At 43.8% G+C, this 8,700-nt stretch overlaps 1 pseudogene; it reads left to right on the top strand.

Moving 5' to 3' along the window:
• Positions 1 to 3,218: 3,218 nt before the first annotated feature.
• Positions 3,219 to 4,314, top strand: LOC146346567 (mas-related G-protein coupled receptor member H-like; annotated as a pseudogene).
• Positions 4,315 to 8,700: the final 4,386 nt, after the last annotated feature.

The following is an 8,700-nucleotide window of genomic DNA, read 5'->3' as shown; positions in this document are numbered from 1 at the left end:
GCTACGTAAATCATTACATAGCCTATCACGGGGCGTTTTTTTTTTTTTTTACTTTTCTGTTGAAGTTCGCGGCCGGGGAGACGGGGCGCTTCTCCCCGGCCTGAATTTCGGCTGGAGGAGAGGCGGGAAGCCTCCCCCCCAGCCTGAATTTCAGCCAGGCGAGGTGGGAAGACACCCCCCGCTCGCATGAACTTCGGGGGGAGAAGCGAAGCGCCTCCCCCCCACCGTGAAAAAAGCTGCGGGACAAGGTAAGTCCCTTTTGTACATCCCTACAGTAAAGGCAGCCACACAAACAGCAGCCACTATGCCATTTGTGTGGCTGCCTTTACCATGATAGGCTACATAAATACTTACGTAGCCTATCACGGCAAGAGCAGTGGCACAAACAGTGTAGAGGCCACTGTTTGCGTCCCTGCTCTTTGCCGTGATATGCTACGTAAATACCTACGTAGCCTATCATGGCAGCCTGGCAGGATGCAAATGGCAGCCGCTACGACGGCCGCCATTTGCAGCCACAGCAGCCAGGCTGCGGCCGGAACACCGGCTGTGGACGGCCCTGGTCGGCGGCTCTGCAGAGATGCTGTGGAGTGGAGCCAGCCAGGGAGGATTCCGGGGGGAGGGACGGAGCGCCTCTCCTCCACCGTGGATCCCCTACTGCAGAGCCAGGTAAGGGATTTGTACATCCCTAAGTGTAAATGATAGAATACTACACAGCAAAATACTCTTAGTAGTGCATGATGATCAAAGTCCAAACTTTAATATTTTAATTTTTGTGAACTGCCCAGAGAGCTTTGGCTATTGGGCGGTATAGAAATTAGATAGATAGATAGATAGATAGATAGATAGATAGATAGATAGATAGGTAGGTAGGTAGGTAGGTAGATAGATAGATAGATAGATAGATAGATAGATAGATAGATAGATAGATAGATAGATAGATAGACAGACAGATAGATAGCTCAGTTTTCACACCACAAGGCAGATGGATGATCCTTTTGAACACCTGCAAGTGTAAAATGCAAATTACTCCTGAGATGTAAACGTTGGGAAACAATTTTTTCTGCATGCAGGAGATTTCTCAAGCATCCATAGAAAGAAACCCTGACTTCAAGCCACTAACTAATGGAATTGTTGGAAGTGCCACCACAATGATAAGCATGTGCCCCAGGCTCGCTGGACAAGCATAAAATGCCTCTCTGGCATTCTCTGCTCAAGTTTTTGTGCTCAATACTGGATAGGTAAGTTCTTTTGAAAGTATGGAAGACTGACTGAGATCCTAAAATTCTCGAAGGAGAATGTCTCAAGCCTTTCTACTCCCATTTGTGAGCACACAGATGTGGCTGAAGAAAGATGGGATATACTATGCATGAAACCTTCTTTTGATGACAACTCCTCCTCCTCTGTGGTGTCCACCTACTTCTTTCTCTTAGCCCTTATTCCACCCATTCCTCTGCTTAGTCTCATTCTAAGCAAAATTATGCTCAGCCATCTCTAAATATCATTGTTCGTATTCACCTCCTCGATGCCCCCTTTACACTACATTTGTTGCGTTGCTCACTTCTGAAATTTAAATGATCTGTCTGGGGCTGATCAGAAAATGCCTTCCCACTTTCTCTGACCCATTATAGGAAGAAAAACTACCTATAGTAGCATTGCTACCTATAGTAGCAATGCCAGGACAGCAATCACTTTGAGCATTGCTGGGGGAGGTTTTTAACTATAATGTGCTTGAAGGGTGGGCTATAGGTCATAATGATTGATGGATAGAGTATTATCCTCATAAAGGAAGACTAAAATCTTTTCAGATAAATAAAGAAACATACCCCTGGATTTATGAGGGATACATGAGGAATCTGATTTTGCACATTTTGAGACAAATTGATCTGATCCACAATTCCTGAACAAATGTGCAGATAGGGATGGAAGGGCTCACCTGAGTCCAAGATTGGTGGGTGTTTGTGTTAGCTGTAAAAGGTCACTCCCTCAATATTAGAGAGGCCTCTAATGTTCTGGAAATGGTCCTTTATGGACACCATTGTGTGCAACATTAGGTATATGAAAAAAATAGAGACCCCATCTTGTGTTAAAATGGTAGCTCACATGGAGGACGGGCAGCTCCCAGGCACAAGCAGACAGGTCTGTTAAGTTCTGGCCACTCTCACAGCTCATTGGGTGAGGGTGGCAGCTCGCTGAGCCGGGTTTGGAGGACGAATGGGAGGGAATCCAATGGACTCCTGGACCTAGCTGAGTGCCAACGACATCCCTATGTGCAGATTACAATGCAGTTGTCAACAGTCTTTTACACTTCTAACATTTTCCAATGCTGATCTCAGTTTTTAAAATATGGAAAAAAATATGTTAAACATTTCTGTTTTGAGAGAAAGTAAAGCTTGAAATGGGTATTTTGAAAGAAAAGGCATTTAAATGCATATTTAAATGTGCAACTTAAAGCATGTTTTTAAAAACTACAGGATTAATGTACAAACATGATGGAATGGACTTATAATAAACTATGAAAGTGGCATAGACTGAAAATAGACTGATTCACCATTCCTAAAAGGATGTTAAAAGGATGGGTACACTCCGCCCATTGGGGGGCCCAAGTACTTCACCGTCACCGACAAGGGACACATGCTCGACACCAGCTTCGGCAGCAGCTAGAACTACGAGATTGTCTACTGAGTGTGCTCGAGAGGGAGGCAGCCTGCGCCTTGGTTACTATGTAGTACCCTGTCATTCATAAAAATTGTACTCAATAAACAAATAGTTTAGGCAGCATCACAAGTCTAGGAGTGTTTTGTGTCTCACCTCTCATACTTTGATTAGCCCACTACCCCTTCCTCCCCCTATTATGCAAATCCTCCTGTGGTTAGCCATTTCCTCCTTACAGTCCCTCCCAGTTTCATTTTTATTAGCTGATCAATGCATGTCTATTATACTGATTCATTGCAGGAGGCAAAGAAGATTGGATTGAAAACTTTAGCAGCATAAATTCATCCAGCTCCGTCAGTGAAACAGAATCCTCCTCTGTCTCTTTGCTTCCAGGGAGAGTGTCCACATGAGAAGAAGCCCCGGCCAGAGCAGACACTGAGCATAACAACCAATTTTGGCCTGTTACTGTTGTTCCCACAGGATGCTGGAATGCAATGTAACAGAACACACAATGGCACTGGGTTCCCTAAAACTCTGTTCCAGGAGATCACACTAAAAATTTAGAAATGTTTCTAATGATCACATTCACTGTCCTTATCTGCCCTTTTTGGCCTTGTTGGGAATGGAATTGTCATCTGGCTTCTTGGCTTCTACATTAAGAGGAATCATTTCACCACCTATATCTTGAACCTCTCCATTGCTAACCTTGGTGCCGTTACTGGTGCAGTTGCTATTGATATATATATATATATATATATATATATATGAGCTAAATTGGATTGTATAGACTATGCTATCCTCTGAAGTCAATATTTTGCATTCTCTTCTTATTCACATACAGAACTAGTATATTTTTACTGACAGTCATCAGCACTGACAGGTACCTGTCAGTCTGCTTCCCAGTTTGGTATCGATACAGCCGGCCAGCACATTTGACCACCAGTGTGTGTGCCCCAATATGGATGTTCAACTTCCTAATTGCTGACTACTGGATATTTTTACTAAGGTTCTACCAGTTTGTCCTGAATGCCCTGCTTTGCACTCCAGTCATGTCTCCCTCTCCTGAAGCCTTGTAAATTAAAGTCTGCTTAATTTCACCAGAGTGTAAGTGGGGGGAAGTTTTTCACAGCCATCTTGCTTATTCTCTTGTTGCTCTTTTTTGCTTTACCAATGAATGCCATTCAGTATCGCTCCCTGTATATTCCTCATTTCGATAATCCCTGTGTCGATGAACATTTATTTATTTGTTTGATTCATTTTTATACCACCCAATAAGCCAAAGCTCTTTGGCCAGTTCACAAAATTAAAACCACAAAAATACAACAGAAAATACAATATAAAATATAACAGATTAAAACTACAGAATAAAAATACAACCAGAGTAAAACCTAGCAGCAGTGCAGATATTTAAAACACAATAGCAGATTAAAACAGCAGAGCTAAACAAAGTGGAATGCCAAAATGCCTGGGAAAATAAAAAAAAGGTCTTCACCTGGCAAAAAGTACCACATAGTACAATATGCCTACATATGTGACTCTCTAAACAGCAGTGTTAACCCAGTGATCTATTTCCTGGTAGGGAGAGAGAAAAGGGGTTTATTTGGGGAGAGAATGAAGATAATACTCAAGATGGTTTCCAAGGAAGAGGTGGACAATAGATAGGAAATGGCGTCACCTGAGTAAACCCAAATATGTTGCTCCCATAAGAGCCATTCTAGTTCTAATTAGGCAGATTCCTTTACAATTCTTATTCAAAGCCATTAGAAAAGAATGTTTTAGCTTCATAGCCAGTCAGTTTAAGTATAAAAATGATCCCTTTTTGGCTTTCAAGAGGAAGATTGCCACTGTACAGGCTTTCAGATGGGATGGAAAGAGTTCCTGCAACACAGATATTTATTACTTTTTGGCAACATCCACGCATTGAAGACCAAAGTCATGCCTCTTGAGGAGTAATAACAAGTAGGAGCCATGTGGTATGTTAAACACTCTAAAATTTATTTAATATTTTTTTAAAAAAATCTTGGCCGCCTTCCAGGGCAGAACCCTCCCAAGGCGGCTCACAGCAATAAAATATATAAAAAACAGTTAAAATATTAAAAGTGACAAAAACATAAACACAATAAAATAGCTATAAAAGCAACAATAAAAGCTGACAATAAAACCAACAGCAGCAGCAACAGCAGCAACAGCAGTCATATCAGGAGAACGCCATGGTAAAATAATATGTTTTCAAGGCCTTCTTAAAAGCCTGGAATGACGGAGCATGGCTGACCTCCAATGCCTATATATGGTGGCATAATCAATTTTATGTGCGTATATGATAACCTGATCCCTTTGTTTAGCTGGTGATGCCACCCCATTTAAAGGACATTCATGATCATACAATCTTGGCGTCTCATTTCACAAGAATGTGTGAGCAAATGGATCATTCATGTAGGCAAATATCTACTACATGTATGCTACCTTGGGAGACTTACAGCCTGAAAGGTGGCCTCAACATATTTATATGAATAAGTCAGCAATCCTATACTCACTAACATGGGAATAAGCCCCATTGAACTCACTTCCATAAGAACATTCTTCTCCAACCTCATGCCCTCCAGATATTTTGGACTTCAACACCTATTAGCCCCAGAAAGCATGGCCAATGGTTATCAATGCAGGGAGATGTAATCCAAAACATCTATAGGGCCAAAGGTTGGGGAAGGCTACATAAGAACCGAAGAGCAGCCATGCTGGATCAGAACAACGGCCAACTGTTCCAGCATCCTGTTCCCACAGTAGCCAACCTAATGCCCTAATAGGAAGCCCACAAGCAGAGCATGAATGCAAGACACCTTCCCAGTTGTGTTCCCCAGCAACTGATATTGAGAGGCATCTGGCATCTGGTACTGTTGCAGAACCCAGAGTCAGAGAGACCACGGAGTGAAGGAAAAAGAGATTCTTTATTTAACGCACGGGCTTAAGGCTGGAATCATTTCCAAAGAGCCAGAAGCCCCGATTTACATCAGCACATTGTTTTTATAGATATTGTGACACATAGGAAATGGCTCCTCCTTTCCCTCCCATATGGGGTTGCAGTCCTCAACATTTCTTCTCCTAGCACCATTGTTTATAATACAAGAACTGGGTTATAGGGTAGCCATGATAAGGAGAGAACAGCAGAGAACATGGTATGCAATAAGCAAAGAACAGGAACATGATATACATATCACTATGACCTCAGCCTTTTGTTGACAAGATAAGAAATTCCTGTGTCTCGTCAGCTTACAACAATATATTTAAGAGAGAAAGAGCTCAGCAAGAACATGAAGCATGAGACTGCATGAGGCTACTTAGTCTGACCCCTGATATGGCTGCTACAGTACTGGAGGTAGTATATATCCATCATGACTAGCAGACACTAATAGCCTTATCCTACATGAAATCTTGTTTATCTTAAACATCTTGCATAGGAATGCAGCGTTAATAGATATATAAGATTAACTAATAAATTTATTACAAAATATACGTATATGTTGCATGTCCACAGGCAGATACTGTGGAATGCTGATTGCTTCATGCCTAATGCTGGTGGCTAGTAAATAATTAAATAAACAAATGAATACAAAGAGACATTGGATATGAAATCCTGATGCTGAGTATCAAATATTTATGCATACCAGGGTGCACTCAAGGTTGGTGATAGAGAGGGTAAAGTGGATCCAGGCCTTTCCTGAACACCCCTTCCTACCCACCATCTCACCCCCTTTTCTCCCTCTCCAACATCTCTTCTGAGGCTGCAGATTTCCACAGGGGCTGGCAGGGGGAGAGGTGGGGTGGGGTATCTCCAAGATCAAATTCCTTCCACTGAGGTTATAGTTCTGTCTAGGGAGCTAGGGAGGAAAAGATATGCACCAACCTATGTCAGATTGCTGTTAAATGAATAAAATACATTTCTTAAATTTATTTTATGTATTTGATTTATACCCTGCCTTTCCAACAAAGAAATGGTGCTCCAAATGGTTAACAGTAATAAGAACCAAAACGAAAATAAAAACTTAGTTAAAATAGTTATAAAACAAATGCAATTAAAAGCACATCAATAAAAAGAAAAATAGCATTCCAGCCCAACAGACTCATTGGCTTATATGCCAATGGCCTGATTGAATATAAAAATGTCTTTGCTGGTGGAAGGACAGGAGAAGAGAGGGAACCAATCTAGAATCAAATGACTCAAGAAGTGAAACTGGTTCTGATTATGTGTGAGGAAGACATGGGATTGGAACCAGGTTCTTATTTTGTATCAGAGGTAATAATAGAAAGTAGAGAAAAGATAAAAGTCCAAACCTGAGGAGAGTTTGTGCTATTTATGAAAGAGGGAGAATGCCACCACCACCGCCTGCCCCCCCATGTGACTTAACATTTCTTAAGCAAAAGGTTAACATTGTCAGCACTGTGTGGCTGCATATGCATGTTTCTCAAGCAGAAGGGGGAAATTGCATTTTAAAACTGTGGCTTGTAAAGGGAGGGGGTGGGTGCAGGGCATTGTTGAGCAGTGGCTGGAGAAGTAAGGATAAACTCAAGCAGTTCTTTGCCTGCCAAGAGTGATAAGCCAGACTCTGTCTTTGCCTGATAAGCCAAACTCACAGAACCCAGAGACAGGAGGAGGGAGGCTGGGGGGATTAGAATTGTTCAGGCCCCAGAGTCATTCAAGGAGAATTCCCTAAGAGTACGGGAAGAGTTACTGGAGAGGTCAGAGAGGTCAAGGGATGGCTTGCAGTCAGCTGGCTTTCTGTGTTCAAGGCAGGCTTGATTTGCAGTAAGAAATTTCCTTCCTGTTTGTTGGGGTGACTAACTTGAGCAAGGGAAGAAGAGACAGGTTAGTTTGGGTGAAAGGGTTACATTGGGTGAAAGGGCTACTTTGGGTAAAAGGTAGGCACTGAGGGGTGGGGAGAGGAGTAGGAATTTTTATTTAATTATTTATTTATTAAATTTATTAATCGCCCATCTGACTGGTCACCCAGCCACTCTGGAATTGGTTGAGGGGAAGAGTTTGGGGAGACTGGCGATATGGGACAGAGAAGGGTAAAGGGTGGAAAGATGGAAAGGTGAGGTAGAAGGGTGAGAAGCCACCAGTTTAGCATGGCTGCAGCAACCTGCTAGTCCAGCCTTCCCCAGCCCAGTGCCCTCCGGTTGTTTTGGACTTCAGTTCCCATCAGTCCAGCCAACATGGCGAAAGATAAGGAATGCTGGAAATTGTAGTTCAAAACACCTGGAGTACAACAGCTTGGAGAATCATAGAATCATAGGGTTGGAAGGGGCCTACAAGACCATTGAGTCTAACTCCCTGCTCAGTGCAGGAAGCCTGATTCCCAGGCAGTTCTAGGGATGTACGAAACCCCTACCTTGCTCTGTGCCGGGCAATCTGTGGTGGGGGGGAGGAGCTCCATACCTCCCCCCAGAATCCTCCCTGGTCGGCTCCGCTCTGCGGCGGCTCCACAGAGCTGCTGGCTGGGGCCGGCCACAGCCGGTGTTCCGGCCGCTGCCAGGCTGCTGCAGCCGCAAATGGCAGCTGTCATAGCAGCTGCCATTTGCATCCTTGCAGTAAGCCATGATAGGCTACGTAAGTATTTACATAGCCTATCATGGCCAAAGGCAGCGCAAATGGCGGCCGCTATGCCATTTGCGTGGTTGCCTTTTGCTGTGGTAGGCTACGTAAGTATTTACGTAGTGGCCGCCATTTGCGTCCCTGCTCTATGCTGTGATAGGCTATGTAAATACTTATGTAGCCTATCATGGCTGCAAGAACGCAAATGACGGCCGCAGCAACCAGCCGCAGCCGGCCGGGAGACCAGCTGGAACCGCTACCGCCACCGGAGCTGCCACCGGAGCCACCACCGCATCTGCCCCAGATAAGTTCCATCCTGGGGGGATTCCATGGGGTGGCAGGGGGCCGTTCCGCCACAGATTCTGCCACGGACTCATTGGAATCCATGGCGGAATTCTCTGACATCCCTACTGACATCCCTAGGCAGTTCCCCATAGGGGTGTACGAAACCCTGCTTA

Source organism: Heloderma suspectum, chromosome 4 (genome assembly GCF_057233095.1).
Source record: "Heloderma suspectum isolate Gila_16-S chromosome 4, 16-S_ref, whole genome shotgun sequence".
NCBI lineage: Eukaryota > Metazoa > Chordata > Lepidosauria > Squamata > Helodermatidae > Heloderma > Heloderma suspectum.
This window is presented reverse-complemented; position numbering and strand designations above follow the sequence as displayed.